Consider the following 15,097-nt stretch of genomic DNA (forward strand, 5'->3'; position numbering starts at 1 on the left):
AACGGCGGCGGGGCGGGAGGGAAGCGTGCCGAGAAGGCAAAGTAGCTCGACAAACGCACGCTTCCCTCTAAAAGGACGGGCTTTCTGCGGGATAGGTGCGTTGATAATTACTTGACGTGTTTTAAGCTTGTCCCCGAAAAAAGGGAAGGAGGGAGGGACGGGAAGAAGAGCTCGAAAGCCTCCACAGAACACCTCTTTCCCATGTATCTATTCATTTAGAGGCTGACTTTCAAATTAATAAGGCAAAACAAAATCCTGAGAACTTTACCTCTTCCCCATGCAACAATTCCAAGTATTTCACGCCACAGCCAGAAAGAAACATTCCCACTGTGCACCCTGCTGCACCAAAACCATCCCCAAAATCTACATTAAGCAGCCTCTTCTCGCATTTCCCCGTTAGTAATTTCTAATCTCTCAAAAGATTTGATTAGTATATATTGAATTTTATAGTAGTTTCATTAAGACAGGGTTTTTTTGTTTTTTAACTGAGAAAATTAGTAGCCAGAGCACTGACTGCAGCATGAAGCAGCCTTACGGGAATGACACCTTGCCCAGCAGGTAGGATAAGTGACCCTTTGGGACTCTTACCTGTGCATTCTCCAGAGCAGCCCCTCTGCAATGTATTACAATAGGGAGCACATGCTGCTCTCCTCATCTGCTGCACTGCCCAAATGCATAGTTTATGAAAACTAGTTTTAATCACCACCTCATAGACTTGCACAAAATAAAACTCCCGAGTAAATGCTTACACAAATCTCTGATTTACTTCTAAATCAAGCACAGACAACTCACAATCTTGATAAAGGTTGTTAAATCCACCTTTTGAGGGCTGCTAATCAATCTGTCCCCACCATTCACCAGCTGCAATTAATTTCCTGCAACATGCAGCTGCCATGCAAATTAATTTACTCATGGCACTTCATTTCCCTCCCTGCCATCAGATCCACCCAGGACTTGGCCTCCTGAGCTACCTGCAGGTGACTTTGGTGATGGAGCCAGGCAGAGGGAAAGCACTTGGGGCACTGACATTAGCCCAGGCAAGAGGAGGAGGAGATGACTGAAAAAGCAGCAAGACTATCCCTGTGTTCCTGGCACCCAAAAGGGACAACCCAAAACCTCACTAATATTCTGCAAGGAATTTCTCCTCTACTAGAAAAAAGGTTTCAAGGAGATCGATCATATTTGTGATTTTCTTCCCCAGTATATACCAAACTCCACTCTTGCCCTCATTTGTGGAAGGCTGTAAGTTATTCACATAACTTTTAACAAGAACTAAGAGCAGGGGGGTTTTGCCCCCCCCCCCTTTTTTTTTAAATAAAACCCAACAGCATCTAATAGAAGGCACATCTTGACCTCAGCAAGAGGATCTCTTCCTCCCATACTCAGTATAGGAACTGAGCTTTTTCCCCATTTCAAAGGGTCAAAGTTACCAAGAAGGAAACCTCAAATTACCTTTGGGATCAGTTTTATTATTCCAGGGGACATTTTTCAGTCAAAACAGTATGGGTTGCTCAGGTTTGATGTGCTGAGCTGAGAGGAAAAGCAACTATACAGGTAAAGAGATGTTTGCTCTGAAAACAGCAGTGATCCAGATTTCCAGAGCAGTCTCATTATTAGCACAAGGAGCAAAGAGGATTTATTTAAAATTACCTGACAATTTGTTCTGAGGTTTGATCTTTTGTACTTCAGTTAAATCCTACTTATTTTAGGCCTATTTTAAGCTGATTCCACACAGACTAAGAAGAGACTTTAATTCCCTTCATTTTACACATTTTTGGATTACACTGTTCTTTTGTTTCTGTGTCTGGTGAACTGGGTCTCATCTGAATAGCTTAAAGAAACCTGACAGTAAGAGAAAATCTGCCCTTAAATCACTCTAAATACACTTTTTAAAGAGTTGGTCCTCATAGCAGAAATTCCTTTTACGAAGGATACTAGGAGACATCAATGTCTCCAGATGCAAGAGACGTATCAATATTTTCACTCTGCAGCTTTAAAAGGCAATAGACCCTGTAGGCAAAATAGCTAAAATCTTTCAAAATTCTTCTTTTGAACTCACAACTGCATTTGAGCAAACCTACAGCACGTAAGCACTTACTCAAGGAGCCTTCTTGTTTTGTCACCATTCCTGCAAGCAAAGAGAATGGCAAGGACATGGCTCCTGGGCCAGTGAACCTCCATCCTGGGCTGATCTCTATAGCAGAGCACAGTCCCTTCTGCACAGTAGAGCACGTGGGTTCTGCAGGGCTGCAGCACAGCTGTCCCTCTGCCTTGCACCAGCAGGGCTGTTATAGGGGCATAGCACCCTCATGCCCTTTGCATGGACACCCTCTCTCATCAAGAGCATTACAGCCCAGTGAGGCACTGGCCAGGGGGAACTTTACTACCCCAGTCCCTTACTAGTGAAGAATTTGCCAAGGTCAAACTGAATTAGAGGGGCCTGCCCTGAGAATCAGATGTAGATCTGAAACTGCCTTCCCTTGTACACCTTCCCTCCTCTACTGTGCATTCAAATATGAGAGAGAGGTCCTGTCCTCCTTGCCTTGTGCGGAAATGGAAGGTCAGCCTTCAACTCCAGTCCAGATCATTTATTTAAGTCTCATTTCCTTTGCCCCTCATTCCTTCTTTCCCTGTATTTAAAACAAAGACAGCACTGCTCCCTTCAAAGATGACCTAAAGTTTGCAAAGTGCTTCAGGAGGCTCAGACAGTAAGGGTTACAAAGGACAAAATTTCATTTTCTTACTCTTGTGTTCATTTGATCTCTGTGTACATTTGTTATGCTTGAAGAGACCGAATATCTCCCATGCAAAAAGTTATTTGGGGAGGCCAGGATGATGTATGATTTTAATCAAAACAACTGTGAAAAGATTCCACTCCAGGAAAAGCCTTGCTACATCAGCAACAGCAGAAGGAATGAACAGCTGGGTGAAGAGCAGCACTGTTACAGGGCATCTAATTAAAAATAAAAATCTTGAAAAACAGACTCTTATTACTGGTCTTCCTACCATAAGAGACAGGTCCTTCCAGCAGCATTGCCAAAGCAGACGAGGTTCTATTTGTTTCCCATACAAAAGACATTCAGCACAAGATAGTACTATGAAAAGAGCCGTAGAGACCCTTCACTTCAGTATTTGTATGCTATTCACTGAGTATTTTACCACTGTTGCCATCTGTGCCAGCCTTCTAAAGCCATTACCAGGTCACAAATTCAGTTCTGCAAAACACCAGCTCAGTCTTCATCATAAAATGTTTCATCAGCTGAATATTTCAAGTTTTTCATTACCATCATAAGGAAGCATTAATGGTGATAAAATAATCAGTCAGCAAAAATTCTATTACTTCTCCCTTAGTAAATGTGATCATTACACCCTCACTCAAAAGTTTCTCATTTCCTGAGGGATCAGAACAACTGTTAGCTAAAAAGCACAGAGAAGGTACAACTGACACCCATTAAATGCATAATCCCATTGCCATAGAAAAACCCCACTGAAATTGCACCCTGAATATGTTTCAGGTAGGTGGTTCAAAGTGTTCTTGCTTTTATTCAGATTAAGAATAAAAAACATGGCAGAGAAAGATGTAGCCATATAACACAACCCTTCTCTTCTGCTTTGTCTTGTATTTTGACTTTCTGTGCCTTGAAAATTTATTCTTTTAACTGGATTAGTTAGTTAAAATGCACAGTATTCTTTTAAAATGGCTCTCCATATTTCTCTCTATGGATTAGTTTGAAGCACAGCATGTCTATTCTTTTAAACGGGTTCACTCTCTTCACAGGTGTTCATTAAAGTGCGCTCAACTCTAATCCCCTTAGCACTGAAGTATGCAGCTTTTAAAAAAGAACCTGTGCTAAACCAGCATGGCCAAACTCTTCAACGCTGTAAAATGCAGACTTTCAAAGATAAGTATTTCTTCAGTGTCTTAAAGACCACACAGGCTCATTCTGGAACAAATACTGACCTACTTAGTTAACCTGTTTTTTAAATGGCATTTTATCTTTGAAGTTCACAGAGGAGAAACAGCCACGCCAGAATACAGTCAATTTGTGTATCTCTAGTTGTTGGTGAGAGCACACATTGGAAAACCCACCACCCTATAAATAATAGAGGTGATTCTTTCAGCAGCTTGTTTACTGAAAAACTCACTTCATGGAGGAGAAAGGTTGAATAAACAACCAGCTTTTTAGATGCTTTCCTCACTACCCTTTGCAAAACATTCATGCAGCACTTAGAAGAACGTAGTTTCTCATCCACCACCCTTCCCAAACTGTCCTAGATTTGGTCCAGATTAAGAAGCATTCGGCTAGGTCCACATCAGCAAGTACTTTGGCACAACAGTAATGGATCAGTAGGTGAAAGTGGCTGGTGCTTGGCCTCCTGACATCTCCACTATATGTATTTCAGACTTACTTCTCATTAGATTTAGTCTGGCCCCTGGACTAAATGCCTTCAATGCACATGTGCCTTGGTGCACATGTGGTTTGATGCTTTCACCTCTTGGGTCTCCTTCTCCTGAGTAGCAACACACAAATTACATTCTGGCAGTTTTCCTCATGGCTGTGCTGCCAACAATCAGCTGGAGATTTTGGGCTCAAGAGATGAGCTCAAACTGATGGCATTGCATTGCCCTTCAGATGCAGCATTACCAATAAGGGCTTAAAAACTTTCAGATGAGGGGAAACACTGAGGCCTCTACTGTGAGCTCAGCCAGTGAGTGTACCTTCCTAAGACAGCTATTATCAAAAGCCCCCAAAGCTAGAAAGCAAGAATCACCTCTTCCCCATTTTTGCTCAGATATTACAAGTTTTTTGCAACACAGGCATCTTTATTGACAGAAATTGGTGAAAAGTCAGACAAGTCTTTTGAAAGTTTCCCTTCTTTCACGACTGTTCAAACATCTCCTGCATGTGCCAGTAGGCTCAGGCTGGCAATCTGAAACACGGCAGGAGGCAACTGCTATATGTGCCAGTGCAGTTTTGCACTGCAAATTCATTTTATAATTCAATAAACATTCATAGAACTTAGTGAAGTGCGTTCCCTGTAAGCAACAGCAGGGGGCATCCACCACCAGCTTTCAAAATAACCCTTTATAGTGCACAGGCAATGATGGATCCCTTTAAAACTGAATTCATCTCCTCTCAAGTTCTTCTTGCACCCTTCTTTGAAGATTTCAAAGCACTTAGCAAACATTAAATAAATTTCTCTTGTTTGGGGGCAGTATTAAAATCCACTTTACCAGTAGAGGGATGAAGGGAGAGAGGCTGCTAAATGCAGCAAGTTGGGGGAGAGGGGGAAGAAGAGTAAGAATCACCATTCATATCCCCTAACTTGATCAGACAATGCTGTCCTACCACACAGGATTCAAGCATAGGGACACCGTAGTAACACAAAAAGAGAACCCAAGTGTCCACGACCATCACCTAGCACTCCGCACTGGAACAGGGGATAGGAACACAACTGTCTGCTCAAAGGATATTTATGTATTTTACATGAAACCACACTTAACTAATGTGTCTGGACAATCCTTGGATCACAATTCTCACCTGTCCTGCCTAGGTAGGAACCTGCTCTAATCCCATGCTAAAGGCATCGTACTTTTGACTTGCTCTTTCTGACTCAGTGACGTCTGTGAAGAAAGGGAGTCAAAAGAACGTCGTCAGTACTGGGACTAGCATTGCCACAACCCCTGGGCTACCTAGTATTAGAGACACTAAGGGCTTGATCCTTCAAACATGATTTTTACCTGGTGCGGTCACTGGTACAAGTAAAATAAAATCATGAAAGTGATGCTGATGCAAATGTACTTTGGACAACATAAAGGAAGTTCAGACACATGAATGATTCCTGTTGGAATAACTCCACTGATGACACCTGGCTCTCCACTGTGACTTTGTGCAACTCCAGCAAACTTTTCTATGCAGCTATTGAACTGGAATCATTGTTTATTCTGTACTGCACTGCAGTCTTTTACATATGTATAAAATATACATGGAAAGTTGCTGTATAATGCTACAAAATTCACACATGAATTGGAATTCCCAATTCTATGAAAACTCTAAAGATTTTGCTATCTTGTTGCATTCCCAAAATTGGAAACCAAAAGGTCAATTTTCTCTAAGTATTCCATAATATTGCAGGCCAAGAAAAGGTGACTATCTTGTTTTTTAAGCAGAGTGTTGTGCTCTGGTATTTCATGAAAAACAAGCAATTGACATTTCTTAAATCCATGTATTTCATTGACATTTTGATGAACTGACTTAACCTTATACTGAATCATGACTCCTGAACTTTAAGTTCCATAAAGCAACAGACCGTTTTCTTCCCAACCAGTTAGCTTCCCAAAGCAAACTTTCTCTTGCCCAATGCACCCCATCATACTCCTCTCAAACTCACAGAAATCAGTGCATTTCTTGCCATCAGCCTCCATTTTCTTTCATGCACTGAAAACCCACAATTTCCGTAAGACAATGTCTACAAGATAAAAACACAATTGTGGATACAGTCAACAAAACCTTTTGAATTAGATCAGATTAACTTAAAAATAAAAGAAATAACAAACTACCACAACCCGTATGAAAACAACCCAAGGCAAATACTTCTTTTTACTCTTGACAGAAATGTTTCCAAATGACATATGGAGAAAATAATGATTTTTGCAAGGACAGCTTTCCAGCATAAAGTGCATGACTGTCCCTGCTAGCCAATAGCTTACATAATAAGAATGCAGCAGGGGCTTTTGTTGTATTAAGAACTGTCCTAACAAAGTCATTCTTTTGTATTGCACCCCTCAATAGTGTTTCTGCTTGTGTCTGTTAACTCTAATTACTGAAATAAAAGCATAAAACCATCATTCCAACCAGGAAAGAAGTATAAAATTTAAATGTCTGTTCCACAACACCAATAGTTCGCAGAGCTCACTCTTATGAATTTCCTTCCCAATTTTGAAGGCTGTAGAAGTGCAGAAACGTATTAGGATTCTTAATGTTAAACCAAAATCCCCAATCCAGCAAAAAAATAGTTGACCAGCTCTTCATTGCATCAAGGCTCACATCTTTTCTAACTTAAAAACATGCACATAGTTTTTGCTTCTCAAAAATGATATTAATTCTAATTCCATTTAAAGCGATCCAGATTGCAATTGAAAAAGTAGGAAGGAAGAAGACCTCTCCATAACAATACAGGTTAAAAAAAAAATAATTCACCAATATAGAAGAAAAATACCCCAAATCATAGACATTGATAGGCCTTTAATTTCTAATAGACATTGAGCCAAAAACTTGCCTGTCTAAAATAATAAGCTTCGATCTATTATAAATGTGCCAATAACACATTCTCCAGATAAATGTGTTTCAAATTACAAGAAGTATTTGAGTCACTGGAGGATTTATTTATTTTTTACACCAATTACTTCTAAAACCAAAATACATCTACATTTTGCTTCTCATCTCATTAACACAGGGTTATTAATCATTGCAATGCGTGCTGGTATTTAACATATGTAAGATGATTGAAATGCACAAACTTAAGCAAGACAAAATTCCAAGACTATGTCCTTTCACATGGAATTTTGTTGCTGTAGGTACTCCTTGAAATTAGATCACTTTAATATCTTACTGAACAGCAAATTAAACCATATCTCCACAGTCAACATAAATTAAATCAATTGACCTTTATGCTCTATTAAACCAGGAAATATCAACTTGGAAATATCTAAGAAAGCAAAAGCTGTGGATTCTGATGGCCTGTGTAGTTATGAGCATTATTTTGAGAACCACAGGCAATAGAAAGATAAGTGACTTTATACATATCTGTTCAGTAGTTAAACACTAAATTCTAATTATTGACCAATTGTTTCCTGTTTAGCAATAGAGGTGGAAAAAAATAGTCTTTAGTAGGACCAGACAAAAATATTATATATGTTTTATTCACAGAGTGAATGCAAATCTCGTACAAACATATTCTGTATGCACCTTCAAATTCAGAGCTAGATTAGACTTAGATTTGACTCTGTAAGGTCCTTCCTTCAGAACATGAATTTTACTGATGATACAAAGTATGACCTCAAGTCCATTCAAAGACAACATCTGCATTGGGTTTTGATTAGATCTCAGCATAAACCAAGATTTTACCCTATGGGTTGACTTAGGAACATATTTTGCTTAAGCAGAGGGAAATCAGGTGTTTTGTGTGTTCAGATAACAGTCAACTGGGAGTGATCTCCTCCGCAAATCCATATATATTGGGTAAAACAAGGGCAACTTATACATCACTATTGTGACTATTGATTTAGTTAGGTGAAATGTCCCCTTTTACAGTTCACCACAGTCAGGTGTGTCACCAGACTGCAGTTCTTAAGAAGCCTTCTTAAGAACACTGTACACTGTAAAGAGCAGAGTTAAGAGAAAGCATCCTTCGCAAAGCAGTACCTTCATTCCAACCTCTGCTTCCCAGCAAAGACCCATCTCTTTGGGTCTGAGAACCAAACAGAACTCTGACATCTGACTAAGTTTGCCTAGGACATCCTTCCAAAAGTTGTTTCATGAATACTTATGGAGGAAATTTACCTTTTCACACTAGCTTAACAAAATCAGACTAGTCAACATTTGGCAGATGTGGTTATAGTTTGCCTAAGGAAACAGAATTCCCTGTAGTCTGTATTCACCCTATAGTATGCCTTTATCCTCCCCTTTTGCCCCTACTTTTCCCCATGGGCTGCACAAGGTTACTAGGTTACATTGACTGTAAGCCAAGATATTCCTGATGCACACCTTCCATGATTTCTTGCATTGTTTTTGTTTCCCCACACTTCTGAGACAAGGCAAAACAAGGGGGGTCCCTGGACTCTATTCCATGGACGGAAAATGGTTTCAAGAGGCAGCAAAAGAGCCTGGAACTAATCCAAAGCCAGATACCTTCAGATTTTCTATGGATTGCTTTTCTAATTACAGCAGAAGTAAACATTTTACTCCTGGCACTTTCCCACCAAACACTCACTGAGACATAGAACTACTAGTTCTAATGTTACCGTCCACTAATGCCACATACTCTCTCATCCTTGAAATGAGAAGGAAAATTATTACATATCCTACCTAGGATAAGCCAGGCCTTTGCTCCTTCTGATACGACAAATAGCTTTGCTTATCAGCTTCCCTGATTCTAAAGAATTATTGAAATTGTTTATGAAAAAACATTTGCTCCCCATACTACCTCCAAAGCCAGCAATGACAGTAGCTTTGCCACCTACCACATGCAGTACCAGTAGGGTCAGAGGGTCCTCCGTTTTCCCTGTCCGAGCTGAACTGAGCTGCTTGAAGAGAATTAGATTAACCCTCCAACTGCTGAAGGCAAGTGAACAGGAAACTTATTTTCTACAGAAGAGGAAAGAGTAAGAGTCAGCCTTGCTGATGAGTGGTGCCAACTTCAGCCAAGCCATGCAAACTCACATAAAAAGCTAACTGTGTGGAGGGGAAACTGGGACAGAGGGAAACTAGTAGTCAACTCATTTCAGCAGAACATTTGCGTTGTTTTGGTAAAGATACTCTATACTCCCTGCAGCTGCTCAGACATGCTCTCTCAGAGCTCTGGTTCTACGTGTTACTTACTTGGCAAGTCCAAACTCCTCAGGCTCCCTCCAGTAAGAGGGCCAGCCTTAGCAACCTCTGCTGCCTTCTGCTTTTCCAGCTGTCAGTCAGCAGCAGGAATTCCCTCCCTACATAGCTCTGCAGACTGGGATTTTCCACCTGGCTGACTCCCAGCAGCACCCATCTCCACTCTAAGCAGGGAGGAAAGCAGCGGGAAGCAGCTCTTCCCTGTGGATTCTTCTCTCAAAGATACAGACTTCTTTTTAATTACATATATCTTTATGCCATCAGAGCCTGCAAGGCAAAAACTGAAATGATCAGAAAGTGATTCCTCCATTCTTTACGTGGCCAGGAGCCAGGAATACACTAGCTCCACACCAATCTTTTGCTTCACTTGAACCAAGCTGCAGTTTAACCAGCTGTTCTTTTAAAAGGAGCGATTTGCTGGTTTTAATCTGTTTCAGCAAACAAAGGAACTGAAAGCAAGCTTATCTGTTTCTAGATCAATCTGCAGATTTCCTTGACTTGTCCTAAAAATTAACCCACTCTCTTTTTTCCCCCTCTACCAGACAGGATCCCACACGTGTTTACAGTCTCACCTATGACCTGTAATGTCTCTAGTTTACCTGACCTCTAACTTCTAATACCTGACTTCAGATACCTAACTTCCCAGATGGAAAAGCATTACCCCTCCAGCTAACATCACTTGAAAAAGGACAACTTTTAAAGTGTTAGAATTAGCACTAGGTAAGGAGTTTCAATGACCATTTTGCCACTTCTTTTACCACTTTGGTACATGGTATTAAAAATCAAAAAAAAATAAAGAGGGAAAAAAAGAAGAAGAAAAACAGAAAAAAGGGGGGAAAAGAAACAATACTACCAGTTACAAAGGATGCGTCCTGTCCATTAAAACTGTACAGAATTTTCTCTATATGGGAAGTTTTAAACACTATCCTAATTCCATGAGTAGGACTGCTAGTGAGGTACATAAACCTGGCTGTCTGACTTGATCAGCATAATTGTTTATCCTAATTGTTTGGCTTGATAAAGCCCACTCACATGTGGAACAAGTCCTCAGACATTCTTTGATATGTTTCTGCAAAGACTGCTGGTAAAAGAGAGAATAAACTGATCTTTACATCTGCAGGAAGTAACAGGCTTAATGTATAGCAAAGATGACTTAAGTTAGCCATTAGTAAAAGCTTTACAGTGATGAGGATAATTAACAGATCACCAAGAGATTGTGATGTCTCTGTCCTTGGAGGTTTTTCATTACAGCTTCGACAGGGATGGGTTGCCACTGCCAATCCCACTTTCTACAAGTCTGTGTATCAGTATTTGGATACAGAAGCCACAGCTATTACCTCAATTTATCTAGTAGGTATTATGGAGTATCACAAGTATGATATGAAGCATCATCAGATTAATTAATACATGATAATTCAGTAGTATTGAGAAGTCATGGGAGAAGTAGACTGATGTGTTAGAATGAGGACAAGGCAAATGTACCCTTGTGTGTGATTCATCCCTCCACTAAACTCAGCTTAATTTCTGCTTGGGCCTCTAAATGCCCTCTGACCCCACAGCAGGATAGGGAAACAGTGGATCTGAGACCTGTGTGCTAGTTATGGCTATTACTTAATAAACGTTTCTCATTTTTATTCTTAAGTTGTTTATTCATATCAATTTATAGCCATCAACATAGCAGCAACAGTGAAACACTTGGACCAAATTAAATAATGTCCTGCAGAGGGCGTGGCAGAGAGTAGTAAGTGAAAACTTACACTAATGCCACAGGTTTTCTCCTGCTAGAACTGCTTAAATTCTGATTCCTCTGGAGCACCGTCTCTTTGCTGTTCCCTGCCCTGATGAAGACGATTGCTCTCCTGCAGGACTTTTTAAATCCTTGTCAACTTTTGCAGGAATGATGTGACATTTTGCTTTCTTTCTGCTTACTCCTATTAAAAAAAAAAATCTCATCTTGGCATGGCCCACACCTGCCAGTCACATTCTAGCAACTGGTTGAGACTGGCAGGAGAATTTAACTTCTGCTAATCATTCAGAGATGGAGTGCCATCAAGTAGATAGCAAAAATCAAGTAGAAATAGCAAAATGTCTGAGAGTCTCAACAAATATAGCCTCTGAAATGCCCTCCATCAAATTGTTACTGCCTTTGCAAGTCAAATAAGCCTAAATCAAATTTGAGCGATGACTGCTACAATATGCAGAATACACGATTCCAGCATTTCCCAGCATTACCCCATCACTGAACACTAGAGAGCAGCCTTTCTCCAGCATATTAAGGATTGCACAGTGCTTCTCCCTCTGATTTCTGGCGGCAAGAGAAAATTGACACCTATTCTGAGAATTCAGTGCACTCCACAGAGGAAAAAATATTCAGATGTCTGATCAGACTGGATTGAACCATAAATCTGCTAGATAGCATAGTCACGGCATTTCTTATGGACACCAGGTGTTGATAGTTTGCACCCAGCCTTCAGAGTCTCGCACATTTTTATTGCGGACTTTATCTTCTCATCCGGGTTATTTGTATTACTGCAGCACTTAAAACTAAAAACAGATGTCACTCCAAAGGGAACATGAAATTGGTAAGGAAATGCTTATGTCTGTTTACAGTCTGAAACCTCAGTTTAAAAGGGTTAAATAATATAGTGAGTTTACAGCAACACTGGGAATCAGAGCGAAATGTCTTCAGTGCTAGCTCTTTTCAATACTGTGTGCATGAAGCCCACATAGCTTAGGCCTTTGGAATGCTTAGGCTGTGCACTGAAAGAGCAGCGCTGGAATCTAAAATTAATTTCCTACCTGCACATTATCTATTCATCAGGACTAGCAGATACATAAGGTTTCTTCTACAACCCCACCAGTGCTTGGGCACATCTCTGACAAGGCCTTTTGTAAGACTGGGGGAGCCTATTGTATCGTACTTCTGCAGAGATGACAGCAAAGGATACCTATTCATGCTGCTCATAACAGCAAGTCTGAGACACATAAAACATGTCTCCTGAGCAATGCAGCATGGTTTTCAGCTTGTCTGCTAGAGCCCTGAGTCACCAGGGTGAAAGGCCACCAGTTCTGCTGCTAAAAATCTACTGGCAGCTTTATTGCATTTGGAGTAACTTTAGTAATTATCATTCAGTTCCAGACAACTTTAAAAGGCACAGAAGGGAAAGACATGTCCCTTTCTGTGGCAGGAGCACCCACCCTGGTAAAGACCTAAACTCCTCAAAAGCTCTCGACTGTTGAACCACAGCTCTCCCTAGAGATAACTGTCACGTACACACTTCAGTCGAAAGGCAAGGCCCTCAGTCAACAAAACACTTTGGTTGAAAGAAACTTCTCAACCATTAACCCTATATGACCACCGATCAGATTCGATTAGGATATAAATGGAGTCCTGCCAGGGGGCCAGCTGAGTCAGTCCTCCTGGGAGCAGCAGGTCTGCAGTCAGGGACTCTCCCCTTGGGTTGGGACGTTGCCTAAGGAAACTCCTCCAGGTTGAGAGCCCTCACCTTATAGGATGAGTGATTGCACATTCTGGGTCATAATTTCTAAAACTTAAGCTTAAGTTGGCTGTGTAATATTAACTCCATTTGGCATCTTGAATCTGTAGGTTACTAATGTTTGTCAGAGCATTAAGCAATTTTGCTTAGAACAAATTTCATTCCTAGTTTATCACCTGTTGTAATTTTGGTTAGAATAAGTTTCCTTTGAGTTTGTCACCTGCCTAACTTGATTTTGCAACACTTACTTGTGATAATACAGAGATGTTCTATCCACAGATGATGATATTTTTTATATATCTGGTATGGCAGCCCATTGAAAGAAGATATAAATGTACACTATATCTATACATATGTATTTAAAGCAGTACCTTCTACAATGCTTCGCACTTTAGCACTCAGAGGAAGTCCCAGTGTTAATAAGAATACTGACTTTTAAATCATGATCATTGTACACAATTCATCACCATGACCATCAGATAACCTACATTCAGGCAGCAGCAAAGACAGAAGCAAAGATTTTCAATAGTAAAACCACAGGTCTCTATCTCTTCAGTTCAAAGAGGGATTATCAGATATAGACTTTATTAGGGCTATCACTCTCTTTGGGGTTAGACAGCAATAGTAATTCTTTGGACCTCTGCCCTCGCACCACATCATTATTTCTGTTTGTTCTCTTGTTCTGAACTGAAATGTTCAGTACAGGGCAGCGTATTTTTGCTGAGTGCCTGTATGTTGCCTAGCACAGGAGCCTCAGGGGGTGCCGAGTATAGCTGCGATACAAATCCTTAATTGTTTGTTTGATAGAAAGAAATCACTAGCTAGTCCTACTCCACAAGCTTTTCATGACACATTTCAGGCTAACTTATACTCATCTGTATTTAAGTAAGAATTTTGACCCAAATGTTCATTAAAAAAAAATAAAAATTAACATGAACAGCACTACATCACAAGCAGCAAAGCCATACAGCAAGGCCAAATTTTGGCCATTTGTAAAGATATGTAACAAACCACAGAGGATTCATTACAGACCATGCTTGATTGCCTTGTTTGCCACTAACAGCTCAGTTTAAATGAGTAATGTATTTAGAAGCTTATCTCTTGAAAAGAAATACAGTTAGTCTTTATATTTTGTGATCCAGCTCCTTTCTTCTCCAGAAGACAATTCCTGCTAAACCCATCTCATTCCATGGGAGCATCAGATGGAAAGGGTGGAACCAGAACCAGCCCCAGCAAGGTCCCTACCCACAGCCAGCCAAAGGAGGAACCACTCACTACATGTTAAGCACAGCACAAGCTCATATGAAGATGCCAAAAAAACTATGCGGCAAAAGAGGTATTGGAGGTTCATAACTGAAGGCAGGAAACGCAAACACTGAATGATTTACTGGTGGATGAAGTCTGTGGAAAGCCAAGACCAGAACCAAAGCATTCTAGGCACTAATTTATAACCCTGCTCACAAGACCTTTGATCCCTTTGATATTATTGAGCCAGTAATATTGATAATAACTAACACTTACCCTTTCTTGCCTGAAGTACCTAAAAGTAAGAAGATGCACTGCATGCCCCAATGAGCAGCACTCTTTACTTCAGAGTTCCTGATATCTTCCTTCTAGCAAAACTAATGAAACTCAACTCATCCACATTTTCACTGTTCCACCATACAAAGAAACAGTAGAAGGATGGAAATGTCTAATTTGCATAATTTTAGTTCTACAGTAATTACTGTATGTGAGGAAACATTTACTAGAGTGTAAATATGAAGAACTGTGGCTACTTGGTTTGAAATATGGAAACAGAAGATAAAAATGGGGTACAAGGAAAAAATAAAATGAGGTTTAAAATAACTTTTGTTTTGATTATTCACTCATTGAAACAGGGATGTTAAACATTCTCAGATTAGTCAAGTTTCAAATTCAAATAAAAACTTTAAATTAATTCTACAATTGTAAAACACAAAGCACCCAAAGTTGATAAGAAATTACTGTAAG

This window comes from Haliaeetus leucocephalus, unplaced genomic scaffold, assembly GCF_000737465.1.
Source record: "Haliaeetus leucocephalus isolate CR32 unplaced genomic scaffold, Haliaeetus_leucocephalus-4.0 Scaffold240, whole genome shotgun sequence".
Taxonomy (NCBI): Eukaryota; Metazoa; Chordata; class Aves; order Accipitriformes; family Accipitridae; genus Haliaeetus; species Haliaeetus leucocephalus.